Source organism: Panthera pardus, unplaced genomic scaffold (assembly GCF_024362965.1).
Source record: "Panthera pardus isolate Hobbes unplaced genomic scaffold, ASM2436296v1 HiC_scaffold_17, whole genome shotgun sequence".
NCBI classification, from domain to species: Eukaryota; Metazoa; Chordata; class Mammalia; order Carnivora; family Felidae; genus Panthera; species Panthera pardus.
In genome coordinates this window covers 96994537-97020713 of record NW_026526732.1, presented here as the reverse complement: position 1 = coordinate 97020713, position 26177 = coordinate 96994537, and the positions used below count along the sequence as shown (strand labels likewise).

At 38.2% G+C, this 26177-nt stretch overlaps 1 protein-coding gene and 1 pseudogene across 18 annotated transcripts in view; one reads left to right on the top strand and one right to left on the bottom strand.

Moving 5' to 3' along the window:
* Nucleotides 1–26177, bottom strand: part of DST (dystonin) — a 491438-nt gene that overhangs the window by 464327 nt on the left and 934 nt on the right. The gene's annotated exons all lie outside the window — the stretch shown is intronic.
* Nucleotides 9315–26164, top strand: LOC109271370 (nucleophosmin-like; annotated as a pseudogene).

Here is a 26177-nt window from a genome sequence, read left to right as displayed (position 1 = left end):
ATCATGTGAATGTTTCACATGCAAAAATAAAACAAAAATTAAAATAAATAGGCAATTAACCACAAATACTGCCTAACTAAATCTTTAAGTTCTACAGAGAAGAGATACCAGCATACAAAAAGTTTTTCTGGTTACTTTTTTCCATTCTCCTAGTCCCATTACTAAAATCCCACGTGCAAAGCCAGAAAAAACAAACAAATAATAACAAACCCCATTTACCCTTTGATTCTATGCACAAGTATAGCAACTCTCAGGAAAATGCAGGTATAGCCAAAGAAGAGAAAAAAGAAAACATCAACACTAACTTCAGTGAATGACAAATTTCTCCGCAAATGATACGTCACTACAAGATGAAGGGAGGAAAGAGCGTTCCACAAAGGCAAGGGTAGGTCTTATTCAATCTGATTTTATTCCACTTAAGCTTCTGACAGAAAGGCCTCTCTCAGTCAGTTGAGTTCATTCTTCTAGTAAGACCGAGCCCTTCAGAATTCTTGGCCCAGAGTAAACTGCCCTCCAGGCTCTGGTGGTTCCTGGATGGATGAGGAAAACAGGGAAGGGAAGTGGTGGATGAGGAAAACAGGGAAGGGAAGTGGTGATGGTTTCAGAACCTCTGGCCTCATCTCATAAATCTCAGTACCCAATCCAGGAGCCTGTGTCATATCCTGGTTTTGCAGGGCTCTGATTTGGGGATCTACTAAAGTAGTTGCAGCAAAGGTATCAATTAGCTAGATTTCAGCTGCTAGAAGGATTTAAAGCAAGAGCTAACAACGTTGAAGGGGCAGCTTGAAGGAAACCCAAGCATATCTCCTTCCCTTTTACAGGTGGCCCCTCAATTGTACCGAACGGTTGTTTGAAAACACAGAAGAAATAAAATGTGCAAAGTCACACTGAGAGACTTAGGTTTCTGGCCTGGAAACCGAAATATAAAATTAAAAAATCCTTAGTTATAGCTCCCCTTTTGTATACAATCTTGAAGTAGAGTTCCAGAATTCCATACATTTTCCTTACTTTTGCTTTTTTTTTCCAAATAATAAAAGACTACACATAGGGTTAAAATTGGTGAGCATCCATTTGAGACTAAGAATCAACTCTTGCCTCACATGATTTTTTTATCTTTGCCTGAAGTTCATTAGCTGAATAAAACTTAATTTCCTTATCACCATCATTAGTATTTCCAATGTTCGTTCATGTATATAAAAAAATACCCAAAAAAGCAGTAAAATATCCAAATAATTGCACAAATGCTGAACAAAGACGTTAATATTGCTGAAACTGGTTACAGTCAGGCCTCTCTCAAAATATTCCTTTGTCAAGATTGAATGACATAATCCGAAACCCTGGCATGAAAACCTGTTTAGCGATGGCATTAATATACTATATGAAAGGGAAGGTTATACACAGTCAGAAATCTGAACAGACAAAGCAAGCCTTTCTATTGTGGAATTCAAATATCAGACACTTCCTGCTGTCTCCCTGTCAGTCTTTTATAACCTGGAATGAATTAAGCTGAAGTGATTATCCTCTAATTATATCTAGCTGCATTCTTCAGTATGGAAATGACATTCTGATGGGAGGTGAAGATAGAAGTTTGGGGAAGAAAGGCAAAAGGGATTTTAGAAGCTGGGGGGAATTCAGGGGTAAGGCAAGCCCAGGTGAGACGCTGAAGAAAGTGTTCCGAGAAGCCAACAAACAGGCACCTGGAGGAGCAGAAGAATGAGAAAAAGGGAAGAGGGAAAACAGCAGAACCAAATTTCAACTACTCTGTGTTTTTTCAAATATGCCCTAGTGACTCCAATTACTTTACCCACTTAAGCCCACTCATCCATTCATCAAATATTTACCAAACATCAAATATTCAACAAATAGTAAGTACCCATTCTGTGCCACACACCACACAAGGCTGTGGAGACAAGATAAAAACTACAGTTGACCCTTGAATAACACAGGTTTGAACAGCGCAGGTCCACAGGCAGATTTTTCTTTTTTACATTTTTATTTAAATTCCAGTTAGTTAACACAGGGTAATGTTAGTTTCAGGTATACAATACAGAGATTTAAACACTTCCATACAACCCCCAGGGCTCATCACAAGTGCACTCCTGAATCCCCATCACCTATTTCACCCATTCCTCCCCTTTCTTCCCCTCTAGTAACCACCAGTTTGTTCTGTATAGCTAAGAGTCTGTTTCTTCTTCTTCTTTTTTTAATTTTTTTTTATTTTTGAGAAAGACAGAGACAGAGCGCAAGTGGAGGAGGAGCACAGAAAAAGGGAGACACAGAATCTGAAGCAGGCTCCAGGCTCCTAGCTGTTAGCACAGAGTCCGACGCAAGGCTCAAACTCATGAACCACGAGAGCATGAGCTGAGCTGAAGTAGGACGCTCAACCGAAGAAGCCACCCAGGTGCCCCAAGAGTCTGTTTCTTGGTTTGCGTTCCTCTCTCCTTTTTCCCCCCCTTTGTTCATTTGTTTTGTTTCTTAAATTGCACATATGAGTGAAATCATATGGTATTTGTCTTTCTCTGACTGACTTATGTTGCTTAACATAATACTCTCTAGCTCCATGCATGTTGTTGCAAATGGCAAGATTCTATACTTTTTTATGGCTGAGTAATATTCCATTGTGTATATACCACATCTTCTGTATTCACCCATCAATCCATGGACACTTGGGCTGTTTCCATAATTTAGCTATTGTAATAATGCTGCTATAAACATCAGGGTGCATGTATCCCTTAGACTTAGTATTTTTGTATTCTTTGGGTAAATACCTGATAGTGCCTTTGCTGGACCATAGGGTAGTTCTACTTTTAACTTTTTGAGGAACATCCATATTGTTTTCCATAGTGACCACACCCACCAACAGTACAAGAGGTTTCCCCCCTCCTCCACATCCTCGCCAACACCTGTTGTTTCTTGAGTTGTTGATTTTAGCCATTCTGACAGGTCATACAATTTTGTTTTGTTTTTTATATACAGCACAGTACTATAAATGCATTTTCTCTTTCTTGAGTTTTCTTAATAACATTTTTTCTATGTTACTATAAGGATACAGTATATAATACATATAACATACAATATATGTGTTAATCAACTATTTATTTTATTGGTAAGGCTTCCGGTCAACAGTAGGCTATTAGTAGTTAAGTTTTTGGGGGGAGCCAAAAGTTATACGTGGATTTTCAACTGCTGTGGGGGTTGATGTCCCAACCCCTGCATCAAGGGTCAACGGTACAGAGCACCTGCCTTAGGAAGACAGATGTGTAAATCCCTACACCTAGTCCCACAGAGGAGAATGTTTGAGAGAATTAAGTGGGGATTGTGAGATAAAGGAAAGGAAAAGGTGATGTTTAGTCCTCGTTTTTAAGTATGAGTAGGAGTTCGCTACACACACACAAAGAGTAGAGGAATTCCGGCACTGGGAAAAGTAGGAACACACAGAGGAGGACAGGGAACATTTAACAGCTGGGCCTTGTTTGTGTTTAGGTAATGTACGCATTAGAGGTAGGGTGGAGCTGAGTCTGAGAAAGGGTATACTAATTCCGTAAGCAATGGGAAGCCATTAAGCAAAAGGTGTGGAAGATCAGATCTGATTATACTGTTACTAGCTATACTATACTATACTATACTATACTATACTATACTATACTATACTAGCTAACTCTGCTAACAGTACAATAAAAGGTAAACTGCAAGCCAGAACCAAGGAGACTGGACAACAGACTATTTTAAGAGCCAGTTCCTACACTGTCTCTGGCTTATGAACTTTACATTTGTCACCATTGCATTTTATTTCATTAGAGGCTCATCATCTCTGTTATTGCCCTTACCGAGTGATTTACAATTTATGCTCCAAGCACATACATTTTTAAGAGTGAATGGGAGCACTAATCAGGTGGGATATTAAAGCAACAGCCATAAACTCAAACTTTCCACGGCAAAGAAGGTGATAAAATCTCTCCATCACTGGGAGTTATGAGCATAACACATATTTTGATCCTAGAAAAACGGCAACTCTTGACTTCCCATTTACTTTTTGGGGTTTTTTAATTACTTTTTGGTATGCTCTGAGTTTACAAACTCTAGCATGTTGGCTATAAATGGTTCATCTCAGCTGAAGGCTAGTTTACTAATTTATTGATCAACAGCCCACGAGCTGTCTCACTGTGGCACACATATAGTCTCTGTTATCAAAATGGAAAGATCACCCTTTTTGACTATCCCGGGTTGGTTGCCCTTGCAAAGGAGGATGCCTCCAGGCTGGCCCTTCCAAGGTCAGTGAACCTGCACTCAGGAAACATAATTTGAATACTAACCTTAAAAAGCATAATTAGGAAACTATATTTGCTTACAGAAAATCAATACAGGATATTCCAAGGCCAAATATTGACATCCACTAAAAGACTTTCCTACTGTTTCTTTTTTTTCCTATTTCTTTGAACAATATAGATAACAAAGAATTATCAAATATATCTAAAAAGAATTTTTTTTTAGTTTCCTGGATTATTCCCATACACTCTTGCTATCAGTTTGGCAGTATCTGTTTTTCTAAGCTACACACACTAGTTCAGCTTTAATTAAAAGGCCTGTTGCCATAGTTTCTCAGAGAACAGCTCAAGGCATGCTTGAGTCCATTATTTTCTTGAGGTTTCTAGAGAAATTATAATGTAGCAGTAGCCAGCCAAAATTTCCTAATTTTACCTCCCACCCAGCACAGCATATGATTCAGACATATAGCTAGATATTCTAAATATTTTAAGAGAGTCTAAACAACTAAGAATGTTATTTAAAATTCACCCTTTGGTTTCTTCTGTTCTGCCACATCAGTATTGTAACCAGCAGACTACAGCTAAAAGAGCAGACCAAGGGGGAATTCAGCCCCTCAGTCTGCATCTGACTGCACCTGTGGAAAACACCAGCACATTTTTCTTTCTAATAATAATGGACAAAATGCACTATATTTACAAGTTATAATAATCATATGGCTTCATATATTCTAATAACTCAGAAATTTAAATTCCAATATGCTTGAAAACGACCTCTCAGAAAATAGATTAAATATTATAAATTCACTCATTTAAGAATTTCAAAAATTAATAAGTGGAGCTCAGAGATCCGTATTTCTTAAAGCTAAAACTTGATCCCATCTGAATCCCATCTTGTTTTCAGATGGCAGTTATCACCGTCTGTAAGTCCTAAAGAGCAAGCTCAAAGGTTGCTCTGAGCTTTCAAGGTTAAAAAATGTGAATTAACATTGATCCCTATGAATCTTAGAAAAGGCAAATGCCAGTTCAGCTTGCTCTAATTCAGCCCCATTCCCCTGATGGGTAGCTATGAGCATGGACTATGCAGGTAAAAGGACCAGAGTTGGAATTTCAACTTGGAACAACCTCTGTAGGACCTTAGGCAAGTGATGATTAAATGAGATACAATATATGTAAAGATAGGAAAGCTCTCAGGAAATGGCAGCTATTATCATTTCCCCATCTCTGACCCAGGATGTGGGGCAGGATAAGATCTCACTATTTCCAGGAAAGCCTAAAATCGCCCTGCTCTTTTTGACTATCAATTTAAGAGCTAATATAAACTACTTGATTACTGATTTTCTTCAACTCAAATATTACATAGATCGATTGACTTCCTCATTCTCTAACACTAAGCATCCTTTTATTCTCTTTTTTCTATACAAGATGGACAGATTCTAAAAAGTATCTGAGAGATAGTAGGGCCATATTTCCAGCCAAGAGTATAAGGAAGTAAAAAAATTCCCTATGCATGTTAGATTTGTAGGTACTTGCTAATGAAAAAATGCAGGGTGAATGAATGAAGTTTCCATTCATCACAGCTATGTCTCTTTATGTTTCAATCAATAGGTTTATATATTTTAAAAAATCACATGCATGTACTATTTTCATGGATCCTCAGAATATCCTTCAAAAAGAACAGTTATTACTATTTCTGGTTTACCAAAGAAGAAAGTAAGCGTTGGCAATATTAAGTGATTTATGCTAGGGAAGCTAAAGAATGGGACTTGTCCTTAGGTCTTTTTTATTTTTTTAAACATTTGTTCGTTTATGAGAGACAGAGAGCACAAGCAGGGTAGGGGCAGAGAGAGGGAGACACAGAATCCGCAGCAGGCTCCAGGCTCCAGGCTGTCAGCACAGAGCCCGACTCAGGGCTCAAACTCACAAGCTGTGATATCATGACCTAAGCCAAAGTCAGACACTTAACCGACTGAGCCACCCAGGCGCCCCTGTCCTTAGGTCTTTTAACAACTAAGTTGGGATCATTTCCACTATACCACTTGACTTCTGCAGCCCTATTACTGCAGCATGGTAAAGACAAGCAGAGACACATTGCCCCAGGGAGTTTTTGTAGCCCCATATATTCCCTGAATATGTATGTCTTCACTGTTAAACAAACTTGGAGCACATCAGCGTCCATGCTGTAAGTAAAAGATGTGAGCTAGAATTTCCAGTTGTACACTATAGATTGAGAATAACTTTATGAATTACTATCTCTCCAAGCATTACTGATAATATACAGGAAGTTATCTACAACATCTCACACCTGAACCATAGTGGGAATTAAAGCTCAACTCACCTCACCCTGCCAAAGGCATTACCCAGGACACATTTTTACCTGGCAGAGATTTTTGAAAATTATCCCAACCCTAACTAGACAAAGATACCTGGTTATCTTAGTGCAGGACTTCTTTTTTTTCTTTTTTTAATTATTTTATTTTTTTTTTTTAGAGAGCAAGCACAAGCAAGGGGAGGGGGCAGAGGGAAAGAGACAAAGAATCTTAAGTAGGCTCCACACTCAGCATGGAACCCACACAGGGCTGGATCCCACGACCCTGGGGTCATGACCTGAGCCAAAATCACGAGTCTAGACACTCAACTGACTAAGCCACCCAGGCGCCCCAATACTGCAGGATTTCTTAACTGGAATCTATCTCTGCCCTAGGAATTCACACATGAGCATTAAAAGGGCCTCCTTAGTCACTTCAAAGTATATGCAAACGTATATGTCTATGTATCCCGAACATTTCTGGAGATATAGACCATAGATTTCATCAGATTCTTACAATGTCCCTCAGAAGTTGAGATCCCACAAGAGGACTTCAGAACAGTAGAAATAGACCTCATGATTATAAATTAATTATTAAACTTTTAAGTTTCTTTTTTCATTGCAAATTTCTGTTATATTACATCACTTTTGAAAGGCCAGACAGTTTTGGGGCGCCTGAATGGCTCAGTTGGTTAAGCATCCATCTCTTGATTTCAGCTCAGGTCATGATCTCACGGTTCACGGGAGAATTGGGCTCTGTGCTGACAGTGTGAAGCCTGCTTGGGATTCTCTCTCCTGTCCCTCCCCTCCACTTGCTCTATCCTTCAAAATAAAGGAACTCAAACAAACAAACAAACAAACAAACAAAAACTAGGTAGTTTCACCAAATCTTCTCAAATATATTTGGGATTCCTTTGGAATGCCCTTTAGCAGCTTTTAAAACAAAAGGCAGTTAGCTACACTCTACATCCGTCTGAAATGCTTGAAAATGCTTCCTCCTCCATACAGTTCACTGCAGAAGGGGTAGTGGCAGGAATTTACTTATTTAACGTTTGTTAATGATTCTCCAGAGTTGGTCAGTTAGTTACTTAAAGCTTGTTAATGGTCTACTGCCTAATTCTTAATGTGAGAATTCTATTCTCTGTGTAAACAACTTCAATAACATGATAAAATGTATATTGTTTTCTCCAAAATCTGAGGGGTGTTCTTTAATCTCAGTCTATTTCGTTTCCGGAAATTAGAAGGAAATCTAGAGAACACATCAATCTGGAGAATGATGAGATTGATCAGAAAAGAAAAGAAACTTTTCCAAATGAAAACATATTAAAGTTAAGTTACTAAAAATTCTGTATAATGATTAAATAAATGGAATCTGCAGTGTTACATGAGTTATACGTAGCAATACACACTTCATTTTAGATGGCAAAATTCTACAAGATTTTCCAAAAAACAAATAAATAAAAGGGAGAAAAGCAACAGGCTTAAGGTGGAAGGAGGATAGACAAATTAAAAACATATCAGGGTTTTGAGTACAGTAAAGTAGAATAAGCATATGTCTCCCCTTGAACACAACTATGTAACTGAACAGAATGCACAGAGCAACTAGCTATCTGAGGATTCTGAAAAGCAACTAGTAACAAGGAACTTGAAGTAAAACTGTCAGAACTCGAAGTATCACCAAACTAATCATGAGTTTGCCATTTTTCGTCTCCAGTATCCCCCAGACTGAATGCAATGCAGCCACACACCCTGAAACCCAGAGCTAGGTACTGAGGATCAGAGAGAGAGAACTCCAAGAGAAGACCCCTTATTCTGACTTGCAGAGTGAGGAAGGGAGTGCAAAAATCCCCCCCCCCCATTTTCTCTCCAAACTTCCAGCCCTCAAGCAATCCCACTGGCAGTGACATTAGAAGTCCCAAAAAAATAGGAACTAAAACTCTTAGGAAGGAAACCTTCCTCTCTGATCCCAAGAGAGTGGGGTCAACTCTCACCACTTTATATTCTGTGTTCCTGCCATTTAGCCCTGGATGCAGGCATAGTCACAGAAGTGTGCAACAGAACACACACTTTTTAATGAAAGCCCCAACTTTCTGACCAGATAGAAGAAAAAAGAAATCTGAAAGCACTGCCAACTATACAGAAAGACAAAGAACTAAAGGGGAATACTATTAAGCCAACAAATTAGACAATTTAGGTGAAATGAACAAATTCCTACAAAGATAGAAATGATCAAACGGACTCAAGAAGAAATAGAAAATTTGAGTAGGCATATAAAAAGTAAAGAAATTGAATATTTAATTTTAAATTGATAACTTAAAATAGTCCCACAGAGAAAACACCAGCCTCACATGGCTTCGCTGATGAACTCTACTAATATTTAAAAGAATATCAATAATTCATATAAAATAAAGAAAAATTCTAAATGGATCAGAGACTACATGTAAGAATCAAAACTCTAAAATTTCCAGAAAAAAAATAACAGAAAATTTTCATGACTCTAGGAGGCAAAGAATTCTTAGATATGATATCATAAAGGAAAATAATTGACAAATTAGACTTAACAAAAAAATTAAAATTTTACACTTAAAAAGGTAGCACTAAATAAATGAAAAGACAAACCACAGACCATAAGAAAACATTCACAAATTTTATGTCTGTTAAAGGACTTATATCCAGATTATACAAAGAACTCTTACAAGAAGACACAGAACCCAGCTTAAAAATGGGCAAAGATCAGCCCTGGTATGAGTCACCCTGTGTGGCTATTCTCTGGAGCAGCAGTCCTTTATCTCCATCTACCTTCTCTCCTACCTGCGTATGGACTGAAGCCCCAGAACTATCTTTCCAGGTATGAACTACAAGCTGACAAAAATTATCAGTTTAAGATGGATAATGATGAAAATGAACACCAGTTATCTTTAAGAATGGTCAGTTTAGAGACCAGTGCAAAAGATGAACTGTACAATCATGTATTTGATAAGGCATTAATATCCAAAATATATAAAGAACTGAAACAACTCAAGAGAAAGAAAACAACCCAATTAAAAAATAGGCAGATCTGAACAGAGAGCTTTCTTTTCTTGTACCTATAATCCCATTTATATGTGGAATCTATAACAAAACGAAACAAAAGATCAAACTCATAAACACAGAGAACAGATTGTGGTTGCCAGAGGAGGAGGAGTGGAGGATAAACAAAATATGGGAAGGGGTCAAAAGATGCAAACTTACAGTTATAAAATAAATAAGCCAAGGAGAGGTCATACACAACCTGGGGACTATGGCTGATAATACTGTATGGTATATTTGAAAGTTGCTCTGACAGTGAATCTTAAAAGTTTTCATCATAAGAAAAAAACTTTGTAACTATGTGTGGTGATGGATGTTAATTAGACTTATTATGGTGATCATTTCACAATATATATAAATATTGAATCATTATGTTGTACACCTGAAACTAATATGTTGTATGTCAATTGTCTTTCAATTTAAAAAAATCAAATTAAGAGGCACCTGGGTGACTCAGTTGATTAAGCATCTGACTCTTGATCTCAGCTCAGATCTTGATCTCAGGGCCTTGAGTTCAAGCCTGGCACTGGGCTCCGTGCTTGGCATTATGCCTACTTAAAAATAATAAATAAAGGACGCTTGGGTGGCTCAATCAGTTAAGCATCTGACTTTGGTTCAGGTTATGATCTCACAGTTTGTAGGTTCCAGCACTGTGTCGGGCTCTGAGCTGACAGCTCAGAGCCTAGAGCCTGCTTCAGATCTGTGTCTGCCTCTCTCTCTGTCCCTCCCCCACTCATGTGCTGTCTCTCTCTCTCTCTCAAAAAATAAACATTAAATAAATAAATAATAAAATCAAGTTAAGTCATTAATCTGTTCCTCTACACAATTGATTTATTTTGAGAACATTATATAAATGTTTGATTCTTATATGTAGGACATAACCCACTGTTCATTATTTTTGTTAAATCCTATATAGCCTTTTACCTTTTCATTGGTACGTTTCATTCATTTACATGTATGTGATAATAAATATATCTGATCTTCAGTCTAAAAAAAAAAGATGAATTGTACAATGTTGAGGCAGAGACAAGGAATTATGAAGGCAGCCCAATTACAGTAACACTGACAACTTTGAAAATGTCTGTACAGTCAATGATTTCCTTTGGGTGCTTTGGCATAACACCACCTGTGGTCTGTGCTTCAAGGCTGTGCATTTCTGTGGATAGCATTTAGTACTATGTAGGAAGATGCACAGTCAGAAGATGAAGAGGAGGAAGATGTGAAACTCCTAAATATACCTGGAAAGCGATCTGCCCCTGGAAGTGGTAGTAAAGTTCCACAGAAAAAGGTAAAACTTGGGGCGCCTGGGTGGCTCAGTCGGTTAAGCGTCCGACTTCAGCTCAGGTCACGATCTCACAGTCCATGAGTTCGAGCCCCGCGTCAGGCTCTGGGCTGATGGCTCAGAGCCTGGAGCCTGCTTCCGATTCTGTGTCTCCCTCTCTCTCTGCCCCTCCCCAGTTCATGCTCTGTCTCTCTCTGTCCCAAAAATAAATAAACGTTAAAAAAAAAAAAAAGAAAAAGGTAAAACTTGTTGCTAATGAAGATGATGATATGATGGAGAGGAGGAGGAAGATGATGATAATGATGATGATTTTGATGAGAGAGCTAAAGGGAAAACCCCAGTAAAGAAATCTATATGAAATATTCCAGCCAAAAATGCACAGAAATCAAACCAAGAATGGAAAAAACTCAAGACCATTAATACCAAGATCAAAAGGTTAAGAATCCTTCAAAAAAACAAGAAAAAAAAAAAAAACCTTAAAACACAGAAAGGACCTACTTCCATAGAAGACATTAAATAATGCAAAATGCAAATAAGTTCAGAAAAAGGTAGTTATCTTCCCAAAGCGGAAGCCAAAGTCATCAATTATGAGAAGAATTGCTTTGGATGACTGGCCAGGTGGCATATTCAAGATCTCTGGCAGTGTAGGAAATCTATTTTTTTTAATGTTTATTTATTTTTGAGAGAGGGCAAGCACTAGCCAGTGAGGGGCTGAGAGAAGTGGTTACAGAGGATCTGAAGCAGGCTTTGCTCTGACAGCCTGATGCTGGGCTCGAACTCAACTCAAGATTCGTGAGATCATAACCTGAGCCAAAGCCAGCCCCTTAACTGGCAGAGTCACCCAGGCGCCCCTGAGGAAGTCTCTTTTTAAACACTTTTTTAATGTTTATTTTTGACAGAGAGAGAGACAGAGCATGAGCGGGGGAGGGGCAGAGACAGAGAGGGAGACACAGAATCCGAAGCAGGCTCCAGGCTCTGAGCCGTCAGCACAGAGCCCAACGCGGGGCTCGAACCCACAGACCGCAAGATCATGACCTGAGCCAAAGTGGCACACTTAACTGACTGAGCCACCCAGATGCCCCAGGAAGTCTCTTTTTAATAAACTAAACACTTTGTTAAAATTCTCCCATCTTATTTCACTGCTGTGAAAGTTTCTATCTGGCTGTCCTTTTTATGATGCAGAGTGAAAACTTTCCCTACTATGTTTGATAAATGTAGTCCAGGTTCCATTGCCAAGACTGTGTTGTCCAAAATGCCTGTTTAATATTTTTTTAAGTAGGTTTCGCACCCAGTGCAGAGGCCAGAGTGGGTCCTGAACCTACAACCCTGAGATCAAGACCCGAGCCAAGATCAAGAGTTGGATGCCTAACTGACTGAGCTATTCAGGCACCCCCAAAATGCCTGTTTAATTTTTAAAGATGGAAGTCCATGCTTTGCTTGGTTTTAAGTATGTATGGAATGTTACAACAGGATATTGTAGTAGTGGTGGTCAGACAAATGGAAATGGTGGGAGACAAAAAAATACAGGTGAAATATTCAGTATTTTAATAAAATAATAAAAATTAAAATGGCCAGGGTGCCTGGGTGGCTCAGACAGTTGAGCGTCCAATTCTTGATTTTGGTTCAGGTCATGATCCCACCACATGGGATTGGAATTCTCTCCTTGGGATTCTCTCTCCCTTTCTCTCTACCCCTCCTCTGCTCTCACTCTCTCTCTCTCTCTGTCTCTCAAAATAAATAAATACACTTTAAAAAATAATGTAAAATAAAATAAAAATGGCCAAAGATTTGAACCATATGAACATGAAAAGATGCTCAAAATCATTAGTCATCAGGGAAACGCAAATTAAATTTGTAGAATACCACTTCAGACCCACTAGAATGGCTATAATTAAAAAGGCAGACAATAATAAGTACTGCCAAGGATGTGAAGATACTAGAACCCTCATACATTGCTGGTGAGAATATTAAATTGTATAGCCACTTTGGAAAACAGTTTGACAATTTCTTTAAAAATTAAACATAATTTTATCATATAAATAAGCAATTCTACTCCTAGGTATCTACCTAAGATAAATGAAAACATATGTCCACACAAAGATTTTAAGCAAATATTCATAGCAGCATTATTTATAAACAGCTAAAAACTGAGCGGGGAGAATTCAATGTCCATTAACTGGTGAATGGATAAACAAAGTGTGGTATATTCATAGAATGGAAGCTAATCAGCAACAAAAATGAACAACAAAGTACTAAAATATGCTACAATATGGATGAACCTCAAAAACATTAAGCTACATGAAAGAAGCCAGAGGCAAAAAGACTACATGTTATATGATTCTACTTATATTCAATGTCCAGAAAAGGCAAATCTATAGATACTGAAAGTAGATCAGAGGTTTTATGGGGTGAGGGGTGGGTTGGGGAGCCTAGGTGGCTCTGTTGGTTGAGTGTCCAACTTCAGCTCAGGTTGTGATCTTGAGGTTCATGAGTTTGAGCCCCGCGTCAGTCTCACTGTTGTCAGTGCAGAATCTGCTTCAGATCCCCCATCCCCTTCTCTCTCTGCATCTCTCTCTCTCTCTGTCTCTCTCAAAAATAAACATTTAAAAAAAAAAAAAAAAGAACCACTATAGGGTGAGAGGTGAGAAAAGGAATTAAATGCAAACAGGCATGAGAAATCTTTCTGAGGTGATGGAAAATATTCTAAAACTGGAAATTAGATGTCAAAAAATGTTGAAAAATTAAGCCAGGGCTAGAAATTTCAGGTGGAAGTAATTTACGTATATATGAAATCTGAGATATTGGAATGGGCTGTCCAGGGAAAACAATAGAAAAACCTTAAAATGAGTGCTTTGAGGAGTGTAGTACACAAGCAAACCAGAGAGAAATCAAAAGATTACCTATGGTAGATTGCAAATATGACCACAATTCTCTGCATCAGGACTCTTATCTCCCCCATTCCCTGTGACCTGCCGTGGCCAAAATAATGTGCAAACAGAGGCACTACATATGTTCAGAGCCTAGACCTCAAGAGGCTTCGCTTATTCCACATCTGGAACCCAAATCTAGCCACAAGTGAACCAACTTGGGTTGCCTTACTGGAAGAGGAGAGACCTGTCGAGGAAAACTGAATGTGCCTGAGGCAGACCAAAGACACAGGAGTTCTGGCTGCAATGAGCCAAGCCTGACTCAGATCAGAACCACTGCCCAGCCAGGCACAGCCCAAACTGTCAATCTCTACCTCCTAGGCACAGAAATAGAAAAGGGGTCAATGAGATTGACTCAGGTCTGGGAATTGTCAAAGTCACTGGTGGCAGAGCAAGTCACTGCAAGAGCAAAGTGAGAATAACAGTAAAAACTTCTTTATACAGTCAGCTAAGGGTCTGTACTGAGCAGAAGGGCAAGTGAAGTTAAGTCAGATAGGCTACAAGTTAGGAGAGACTGAGACCAGAGGTCTTGATGAAGGTAAGGCAGAAACTCATCAGGAATATGTGATGAAGTACAGAGAAAGGAGGTTGTGTAATCAGAGATATTTCAGAATTCAAGATCTGGGAGTTACAGCAGTTCTAAGACATGATGAAATATGCTCAGGATGGAAAACTAAAGGCTATATATAGACATTTGTCCATTTCATCTTCATTGTCAAGTTGTGTAGAATAAAATTGTATAGAATATTCTCTTAGTCTTTTAATGTCTGTGGGTTCTATAGTTATAAACTCTCTTCCATGTATCACAACAGTGATTTTTGTTTTTCTCTTGATCAGTCTAGCTAGACATTTAAATACTTTGTTTATATTTTCAAAGAACCAACTTTAACTTTATTTTCTCTGTTGTATGTTTTTTTCTCTATTTCATCCATGTCTGCTCTTTATTATTTCCTTCCTTCTACTTACCTTGTGTTTACTTTGTCCTTTTTATCCCTTAGCTACTTAAAATTGAAAATTTGTTAAGATTTTATATCTTTCCTCTTTTCTAATATAAGCAGTTAAAGCTATATGTTTTCCTCTAAGCACTGCTTTGGCTGCATCCCACTATTTTGAGACATTGTGTTTTCATTACCATTTAGTTCCAAATATTTTATGGCCCAGAATACAGTCTGCCTTTGTGAATGAGTCATGTGAGTATGATGTTCTTTAAGTATCAGTTAGTTAATGATAGTTGATGGGGTTACTAACATCACCTATATTTCTATTGATTTACTCTATGCATATTCCATCAATTGCTGAGAAAAGAATGTTAAAATCATCAAGCATGATTACAAAATTGTCTATTTCTCCCTCTATATTTTTTTAAGATTTTATTTTTTTTAAGTAATCTCTACACCCACCATGGGGCTTGAACTTATAACCCTGAGATCAAGAGTCACATGCTCTACTGACTGAGCTAGCCAGGTGCCCCTAAAATTACCTCTAAATTTGGTAATTTTTACTCCATGTATTTTGAGGCTCTATTATTAGATACATACATGATTATGTCTCCCAGAACATTTAGCCCTTTTATCATTATGGAACATCCCTCTTTACCTATCTCTATTTGCCTTGATACCTATTTCATCTGATATTAATATGGCCACTGTGACGTTCTTTTCATTATCATATGTATCATTTATTTTTTCCATCCATTCACTCTCAATCTAACTGGGTCTTTAAGTAAATCTCTTATAAACAGCATACAATCAGATCTTACTATGTATCCATTCTGATAATATGTCTCTTAGTTGGAGTATTTAGCCCACTAATATTTAATGCAACTATTAATATGGATTTAGGTCTAACATTTTACATTTTATTTTCAGCCTGTCCTCTCTGTTTTTTTTGTTTCTTTGTTTCTTCACCCCTTCCTTCTTTGGATCATTTGGATATCTTTTAGGATTCAATTTGGGTTTATCTATCAGATTTCCATTGTTTTTTATTGGCTATTCTGTGAATTATAATGTGCATTCTTAACTTTTCACTCTACTTAGAGTTAACATGCCACTTAATATAAAATGTAGAAATGTTATAATCATATAGGGAGTCCATTTACTCCCCTGTACTGATCTATACTATATTGTCAAATCTCTATATATACATCATACATCCCACAATACAATGTTACAATTTGTGCTCTAAACAATGTATTTCAAAGAAATTAAGAGGAATGAAATAGTATTATATATTTGGTATTTCTGATCTGATGCTCTTTATTCAAATTTAGCACCACATTTCTCAAAACTAGTTGAGCAGAGATTACCAAACCACATTTGGCCCTCATGTGGCATGAACACATAAATTACACATTAAAACTGCCCTAATCTTTTCCCTTAAGATCATGACAGTTAAAACAATACCACCTGAGGGGTACCTAGGTGGCTCAGTCGGTTGGGCAGCCGACTTCGGCTCAGGTCATGATCTCACAGTTCGTGGGTTCGAGCCCCGTGTTGGGCTCTGTGCTGACAGCTCTGAGCCTGGAGCCTGCTTTGGATTCTGTGTCTCCCTCTCTCTCTGCCTCTTCCCCACTCACGCTCTGCGTCTCTTGAAAATAAATAAATGTTAAAAAAAAAAACAATACTACTTGACACCAATGTGATTATAAACAAAACATAAAATTCAGGCACTGGAACTGAGTGACAATACTGGTGATAAGGTATATTGATTACAAGACAATTCAGAATATACTTACATTGACTTTTCATTCTATAAATTGGAGTAAAAACATTAAATATTAAAATTTTTGTTCAAAACTCCCACATCAAAGTATGCAAATCCCTTCAATAACAAACAAAAATGTCAGGGAATATTTTCAATTCATTTTTAAAAGTGCCTGAATCTGTATTTTCAAAGTAAACACACGATGTTAACTAAGGCATAACTATCTGAAATAAAAAATGAAAATCATTTAAAAAAATGAAAACCATCTGGGGCGACTGGGTGGCTCAGTCGGTTAAGCGTCCGACTTCGGCTCAGGTCATGATCTCACGGTCTGTGAGTTCGAGCCCCGCGTCAGGCTCTGTGCTGACAGCTCAGAGCCTGGAGACTGTTTCAGATTCTGTGTCTCCCTCTCTCTCTGCCCCTCCCCTGTTCACGCTCTGTCTCCCTCTGTCTCAAAAATAAATAAACGTTAAAAAAAAAATTTTTTTTTAAATGAAAATCATCTATTTCTCTTTAAGTAAAATGAATATTTGGAAATACAAGAATATTTGGAAATATTCCAAATATTCAAAATACAAGAATATTTGGAAAGTTACAGAATCCATGAAAATTGAGAGTTAAACTGACTTTAGAAAACATCAAATATTCAATCACTTAGCAAACATTTACTGAGCTTTATTCTGTGCCAGACAGTGAGCTAAGAACTAGGGACTTACACTACCCTCAAGATACTCAAAATCTTGCAGAAGAGACAAACAAAAAACCTCAATTACTATTATGAAGGGGGAGCTAGGAAACTTTCTCTAAGCAATGACTTATGAACTAAATTTTTAAGGAAAGTCAGAAGTTAGCCTTTCATGCCTGAGTATTTTTGTTTTTATTGGCAGTGAGTGGGCAATGAGAGGAATGGAAGAGAAAGAGAGGCTTTCTCAGCTGGAAATAATATGGACAAAAACAATAATCCTAAAAGGTCATGGTCTGTTTCAAGAATTGTAACTGTAGACAAATGGTTAGAATAGAACTATCACAAGGACATCAGTATAGGGATCATTTTGATGTTATACTAAGAAAGTTGAACGTGGGAGGCACCTGGGTGGCTCAGTCAGTTAACCATCTGATTTCAGCTCAGGTCATGATCTCACAGTTCATGAGTTCGAGCCCCATGTTGGGCTCTGTGCTGACAGCATGGAGCCTGGAGACTGCTTCAGATTGTGTGTGTGTGTGTGTGTGTGTGTGTGTGTGTGTGTGTGTCAAAAATAAATAACAATTTAAAAAAAAGAAATAAAGAAAGTCAAACTTGGGGCTCCTAGCTGGCTCAGTCTGTGGAATATGCAACTCTTGATCTCAGGACTGTTAAGTTCAAGAGCCACACTGGGTGCAGAGATTACTTAAAAATAAAAAATAAACCTAAAAAAAAAGTTGAATTGAACTACCTTGAAGGAAGTGGGAAGCCACTGAAAGATTTTAAATAGAAGAGGAATATGGCTTATCCAACCTTCCTCCCTTGACTACCTCTACTACAGAAACTAGGAAAAATAAAAGCTCACATCCCAAGCTTTCCTTTCAGATTGACTCTGACGCAGTTCTGACCTGTGAAGTGTAAGAAAAAACTTAACGTGAAAGGCTTCTGGCAAAAATTTTGATCCTATTGAACATCCTTCCTGTCCCTTCCTCTCCCTTCCTTGAATTTGGCCATGATGTCTGGAGCCATGCTAGCTAGCCATCCTGCAACCATGAAGCTCAAGCAAAGGCTGCGGCATCTCCAGACTTCTTGCTATGAGAGAATACAAATCCCTGTTTATTAATAATCCATTTTTATGTTGAGATTACTTGAATAAGATTGTCTCCCTGACTAAAAAAAAAAATTAAGAATTTGTATTTGAGAATGATCCTTATTAAATTAGTGTGTATGGACTAGGGATGAGGAGGCAGGGAGGCTGCTCTGGAGGCTTATTATAGGGCCTGAACTAAGGTAACCATAGTGGATGTAGTAAAGGAGGCATAGACTCCAGAGAGATTTAAAAGAGGACAGGATACACAGGAAGGGATCTGTCATATCTTCCAGATTTCTAGTTTGAGCAGCTGCAGAGGGTAGAGGTGAGTGTAGTGCCACTCTTCAAAACAGTGGCAGTTAGGGTTTGGGACTGATGAGTTCACTGTTAAGTTTGAGATACCTGTGGTACCTCCATGTGAAAATGGGGGAAAAGTCGTTGACTGTATCTGGAGGTCAAGAGTGAAGTCTGAATTTGAGGTACAGATTTCAGAGTAACCATTATATGTAAGTAAACTAGAACAGTAAGTATGGCTAGATCCTGCAAGGAGAGTTTGAATAGGGCAGGCAAAACTAAGGCCCCACACACCTATTAAGATAAAAAAGTAGGTTAGTTATGGCTTAGGGCTGGGGATGGAACTAGGAAGGGGGAGTGGGGAGTGACTGCTTACAGGTATGGAGTTTCTTCTGAGGGTAATAAAAGTGTTCTAAAAGTAAACTGTGTGATGGTCGCATAACCTTGCAGATACACTAAAACCCACTGGCTGAAATATTTAACAATTTGGAAATCATTGATGAGCTAACAATGAGTGACATTTTTTGTTTATTTATTTTTTTATTATTTATTTATTTTGAGGGAGAAAGAGAGCATGAGCAGGGGAGGGGCAGAGAGAGAATCCCAAGCAGGCTCCATGCTCAGCACACAGAGCCCAATGCAGGGGCTCTGTCTCATGACTGTGATATCATGACCGTGAGATTATGACCTGAGCCAAAATCAAGAGTCAGATGCTTAACCAACTGAACTATGCAGGTGCCCCAAGAGTAAGTGATTTTTAGTAGCAGTGGCAGAAGCCAGATTACACAAAGTTGAGGAATAAATGAGAGGTGAGGAACAGAAGGTGACAAAGAATCTTTTTCAGGAAATGTTTCTTGCCAAGAGAAGAAGTGGTGGTATAGGGAGGTTTGTATTGTTTTCAAAAGGCAACACAGGGGCTCCTGGGTGGCTCAGTCACTTAAGTGACTGCCTCTTGATTTCAGCTCAGGTCATGATCTCATGGTTCATGAGATCAAGCCCAGTGCCGGACTCCCTCGTGCCGAGCATGAAGCCTGCTTGGGATTATCTCTCTCTCCCTCTCTCTCTCTGTCCTCCCCCCCACCCTCGCTCATGCTCTCTCTCTCCCTCAAAATAAATAAATAAACTTAAAAACAAAAAAGGCAGTACAAATGATCCTTATGTGTTAAGGAAAGGAGCCTACAAAGGGGAAGCAAAAGAAGTTAACAGAGGAGGGGATGATTCATGGACCAACATCCCCCAAGAGCTAGGAAGAAAAGGAACTCACCACATAAGCATGAAATACTAGAAAGGAGGACAGATGGGTTGTCTATCAGACTAGGAGGAAAGTTTAAGATATACTTTGTTTGTAGGAGCCAAAAAGCTTATTGCTTGATGGCACTGATATTCTCTGTGAGTTAGGAGGAGACAAAAGTCACAGGCCGAGGGTGAAGGAGTAGGCTTGAGGATTTAAGGAGGACATAAACACTTAGAATAATTCCTATGGGAGACATATTTGCAAGGAAGAAGTTTAAAAGCAGAGACATATTTCGAATACTTTAAAAAACTGTAATATATTTCAAAAGCTGTTCAAAATGGGCTTGTACATAACAAATTACCTGCAAATGTATTATACTTGGCATTAGGATTTGTAATGACCACACTGAACACATGAGCAGGATGTCACAAATTCCCGGACATATGGTATCTGCAGTTAAGATACAACCCAGTGATACTTGAGCACTGGACCTGAAAAACGTGTTATCCTGCAAAAGTGCAGCTTCTGGGTGACCAGAAAAGCCCATACCCACTCATTTTCCCAGGCCCTCTGCAGCAGCGGACATGACTCTCCATTCTCCCTGAGCATACAAAAACAAAAAAACAAAAAAACAGTGATAGGGCTGTTTTGCTATAGTTGCTGGGAAAGAAATCAAAAAGTGATTTTTTTGCTTCTCTTGAGAGGGCTGATAGCAGGTGCCTTCCTAAAGTGTTCAAACAAAATAATGTTATGTCAAAGTCCTTTGCTAACTGTCAATGGTATGCAAAAAATATTGTTATTGTAGCTGGCATCCACTTATATTTCTACCTCTACACTTCTTTTTGCAATCTCAGGAACCCTTTTTTCTAATCATATTAGCATATTCTGAGCTCTGAAAAGAGGCACATGCCTTCCTAAATCTTTGCCTATCCTTACGTGTTCTGCTGGGGGATTGCTCTCATTTCCTCTCTGTCTTGCCAGATACTACCCAACCTGAATGCTTCAGTGTAAATATCACCGCCTCCTGCAAGGCCTTTCTGATCACCCTAGCTAGAAGCAGTCATTTCACCAGGACGATTCCAACCATTCCTTTTCTATACATAATTTGTTCCTTGGTATTTTTGTTAGTTATATCTTTATCTTCATCTGCCTTAATCTCCTAGAAGGCAGGAATCATGTTTTACATGATGCCTTTTTAGCATGATGCTTTGCACATAGCAGAAACATGGCCTATTACTTCTGGAGGGGCTTCAGATATCATCTTCATGTTACCAGTGAACACCAAGTCTAAGTCTCAGAGATAGTAAGAGACTTGACCAAGATCACCCAGTTAGTGGCACAGCTGGAACCCCAAATCAGGATTTTAAACTCTACGCTTACCTTCCTTTCTTTAAACCAATACTTGTTGTTAGCCTAGTTCTATTTTGTAATCCGAATCTCAAAAAAGAGTCACTCTTGAGCCTTAAGATTAGGCAAAGATTCAAACTTCTCTGGAAAAGCTTTTGTTACAACTTTTATCTAGATGCATTTAACTGGCTTGGATTGCACGGGGGAAAAAATGGGTTTCTATTCTTTCTCCTTTTTTTTTCTTTTAGCATTCTGTTTGGTTGCCATGTAGCTAATATAAGGGTAAATTATATGGTAGTGGTGACTCTGGCATAATAAAGCTCTGTGAACAGGGTGAATTTGTCTTTTTTTACAAATGTATTGGCTGTACTTGTACACCCTAGCCTTTGATGCTCTTGCCACATTTGTGATTCATAGTTGGAAACAGCACAGCAGTTCAGTTACCGTAACAGAAGAAACCAGCAACTATACAATTTCAGCACTGATATTGGAAATGACCTAGAAGCAATCGTCAAGGACAGGGCTATACCTCAGACCTTCGGTTAGCCCTACTATCTAACGTCACACTTTGTACAGAACAAAAATGTAAGTGTATTTATTTTGAAAATAACTGAGTGAAGCTAAATTAATACCATATCATGTGTAGACTTCAATTTATGACTGATTTAATTAGTATAAATTAATTTAGACCTAGAATTTAGTTCTAAGCAAAGAATTTATTTATAAAGATAATCCAATTTAAAAGAGAGCTAAATAATAAACTATCACTTTCTCTAATTCACTAAATTGGGTAATTCTCAATGAAATACAGAAGTTTAACGAGAAGCTATGAAATATGGTTATTTTGCTGACTATTCTTGCACAGTTTGTTAAAGGAACACTCTGAGAACATAATGAGGCCAAGAGAGTTTGTGTGGACTATCCTTTCATCTACAATAACTTGGATAATCATTAGAAGTCTAAAGGATTTACCTAATTCAGCTCTGTAAGAAATTCACTCAATTTAGCTTGTCTCTTTCATTGAGAATGTTGAGCATATTATTCTCTGAGCTATGAGTGACACAGTTAAACACCATAGGGCAGACAAAATGTAGCCAGAGAGTTCTTGTTTTACTCAGTCCTTATCTTGCTATGTGACTCTTTGAGAACTGCTTAGCTTGAGTTAACTCTTTTGGTTCCTTAACCTGAAACGGGAAGTGAAGATATTTACTCAAATCCTGATAGACACACAACACACTCGTCCCCTTCCTTATATGAAACAAGGCTCCCCTTATTCCACTGAGCTGATGAATAGGGATCATTTACCACTGTTCACTCCGGGTATTCTCAAAGGGCATTATAATTGTCTTCATCCTATTGAAGCACTCCCAAGGCTCTTTCTTGAAATCTCATGGTACCTCAATTACCCATATCACTTTCTGAAATTTCCTTAAAATCAAGATTGTCACTGCCTGATTTTTACCACAGGAATCCAGTGTAACAGTTAACCATTGTGTAAAGTCACAGCATAAAACATTATAAATCCTCAGGAAAAGTACACTTCTTAGATGTTCAGATTGAATACTTGGGTTTCTAAACTGTGTCCTACTTCAATGTGAAATCACTTCTCTTCATTTGCTATGAAAACAAAAACTACACAAGTTCTTTATATTCAGACATAAAACACACATTTCTATCTATCTAATTGGGTCTTTATATCTGTCGGTAAGTTGGAGTTATAGTGTTCAGACCTTGCTGGCTGGTTTAATAATTTCACATTTTCATATACTATTGTTAAAATTTAGAGGACTGTTGGGGCATCTGGATGCCTCAGTCAGTTGAGCATCTGACTTCAGCTGAGGTCATGATCTTCTAGTTCATCAGTTCAAGCCCCACATCAGGCTCACTGCTATCAGCACAGAGCCTGCTTCAGATCCTCTGTCCCCCTCTCTCTGTCCCTTCTCCACTTGAGCTCTCTCTCTCTCTCTCTCTCTCTCAAAAATAAATAAACATTTAACAAAAATTTAGAGGACTATTAAGCCAGTAAAGATGAATTTGCAAGTGTTGGTAGATGGTTACACTTCCAAAACATCTTATAAACATCTATGTTATTTAGTTGTAGCTTCATGAGGAAGAAATTAACTTCATGTTGAAGAAATTTGTTTATTATATACTTTGTGAGAAAAACAAAGCTGGAGCTCCTCAGGTGAGGGATGTGACTTTCTTCAGAAAGCAAAGTGGGTCTTGATGCCATGGTTTTCCCTCTGGACAAGTATGACTATCTGGGAAGGAACATCCTGAAATTTCCTGTCCAGTTGGACTCCTTCCTGAGCATGTAGGTAGCAGAAGCAATAACCTCTGCCAAGCAAAGCAGCACAGGGCTAACAAACTTCTTCACATGTTCAAGGGCTTTCCCAAAGCTCTTTCACATTTCCAAATGAGTCAGCATATCTTAAACTCATTTTCCTTATTTGACCACAATGGAAATGCTGAAAGTGAATTATCTACTTACTGAGATTGGAATGAAGAAGGCACTAAGTTCTTAGTTCAGTATGATTATGACTGGTCAAAAACTCAAAACATTTTCTTTGAGAAATATTTTGCAGCAGCTACTGCTAAAAAGCAACAAGAATATCCATTATGCTACTCAAATTCTGATTTTTTGAAAAGCTGGAATCCAAAAAATTCAGAGGTATTTCTCAAGGAGAAAATCCTGCAAGAAATGGCATTTTGATAAAAAGGGAGGAAAAAAAATAATTCCCAATGTTTTCCTTAAAGGAAAATGTTTTATTTGTGGTAAGCATAAAACAGTGAAAAAATGTGGCACTCTCATGCACTTGGGATGTTCACATAACTTTCTTTGAGTAGTTTACCAAAGAAACTTGGTACAGAAAGACACACAGATAGCCCATCAACAAATTAAGCTAATACTGTATTTAATTTCCTGAGGAAAAAACATTCTAACCAAATTCATTTTGTTATGATTAGTGACTTACATTTTTAATACAAACTCCAGGGCAATTTTAAAAGCTGGAAAGAGATTCAGCAAATGTTGAATTCCAAGCAATATCCTGAGAATGTGCATTTTTTTTTTCTGCCCAACTCTGGGTTCTATTTGCCAATTTATGAGAACTGGCACACACTGAGAAATTTTTTTATTCATTCAATAAATATTTATTAAGAACCCACTATATACCAGGCAGTAGGGATACAGCCCTAAAAGGAGAGACATGGTTCATGTCCTCAAAGAGTTCATATGCTAGCAGATTAGGCAAATATGAAGTATAGACAAGATGTCAAATTGGATTAGGAATTGTGTGAAATGAGTTAAAGCATTAAACAACTGTCCCCAGCTTTCCTAACCAAATGCAAGCACAGGATAAATGCTTAACTAAGAGATAACTAAACAAGACATAGTCCTATCACATTTTTTCATTTGTGTTTTAGCTAAAATGCCTAATGGTAAATAAATTAATTCATAACAGGATTATTTTGGTTCTATCACTTATTTGTATGGAGCTGGTAATCTCTTCTTAAAATAAAAATCCTAAATTTTGATGTTTGCACCCTGACCATTACTTATTTTTGTCACATCTAAATGAGTTATTCTATTTAATTAATCAGATATTCAAAAATGTTGCTTCATAACAGAGTTTATGTTGTTTCCTTTAAGTTTGAATTAATTAGTTGAATTAAGACTTCATTTAAATTGTGCAAAGATTTTTATTTTTACACATTTTTAAATTCAATTTTATAACCTGTAATGGTAGCTACCCATTACTGAATATTTACTATGAACTAAGTGGGTTGTTTTTGGTTTTTTGGTTTTGTTTTTTTTTTTACATAATTACTTGTAAATTTCCCCTCCCACTGTAACCCTGCAAGGTACTATTTTACAGATGGGGAAACTGAGATGCTGAGAAGTTAAGAGAGTTTTCCAGAACCACACAGCTAGTTAGTGAAAAGACAGAAATGGAACCTCTTGATTATCTGACTGGTAAATTTATTCTCTTAAGTATCCTAAATTGAGAAGAGAGTTCTCACCCACCCTCCAGGGCTACATGCAGTGGGATTACTCACTGTGCAACATTATAGTGATGTTGTAATAATTCAATTAAAGCTTTCAAGCAACCAGAGTCCAAGAAAACATCTATGGTGCAATAAAACATCTGATTAACTAGTGAAACGAAATGTGAAATAACGTCTCAGGTAAATAGCAAGTAAATGGAGGGTGTCTAACTACCAAGTCTTTGCTAAAATGAGTAAACCACAGCAAGCATCCTTACTGTTAACCTCCAAGCCTGGCTGTGTGAAACTCTCCTAAAAAGAGGGAAAATTGTCTCACACTAATAGGGGGTTGGCCTGGAAATTCATAAAGGAATGCTGGGCCTGGGAGAGCTTGTGCTTTTTGTTTTGTCCTACCTTCAGTGGGGCTGGTCCTGTAACAGCCCCACCTAATCACTGCACCCACATCACCTGCTCACGTAGGGATGGTCCGCATTCGAGACCAAAGACCAGCGCACGGGATCAGATAAGGCCGGATCACAACCACCGTCCTTTGCAAAAAGCATCAGATGGCCCGAATAAAACATGGGCAGCTTTATGAGTGAGTAAGAATGTACACTGGAAAGACTAAAATGAAATGCATATGGATCAAATTGCTCTGCACCAACCTCCTAAGAGCTCCCCTCTGTCGTTGGCTCTCCAAGGGAACCACCACAGCCAGCTCACAGCACCCAGACAGCTTCCACCCGCAAATTACATATTGTAAACGAAACTGAGATCCACCCCGTGGCGAAGTTTCCTAAGGTCTGTAGCGCTTTTAGGGGCCGTCTTTCTCCCTCTGGTACAGTGGCTCCACCACACAAGAAATCTGCTAACACCGCCGGTTCGGCGGGCACCAACGGTGGGGAATCGCTTAAAAAGAAACGTCACTTTAGGCTTGGGGGCAGCATGCTCGCCATTCAATGCCCTGCTGGTTTCTTAACACGCATATGATT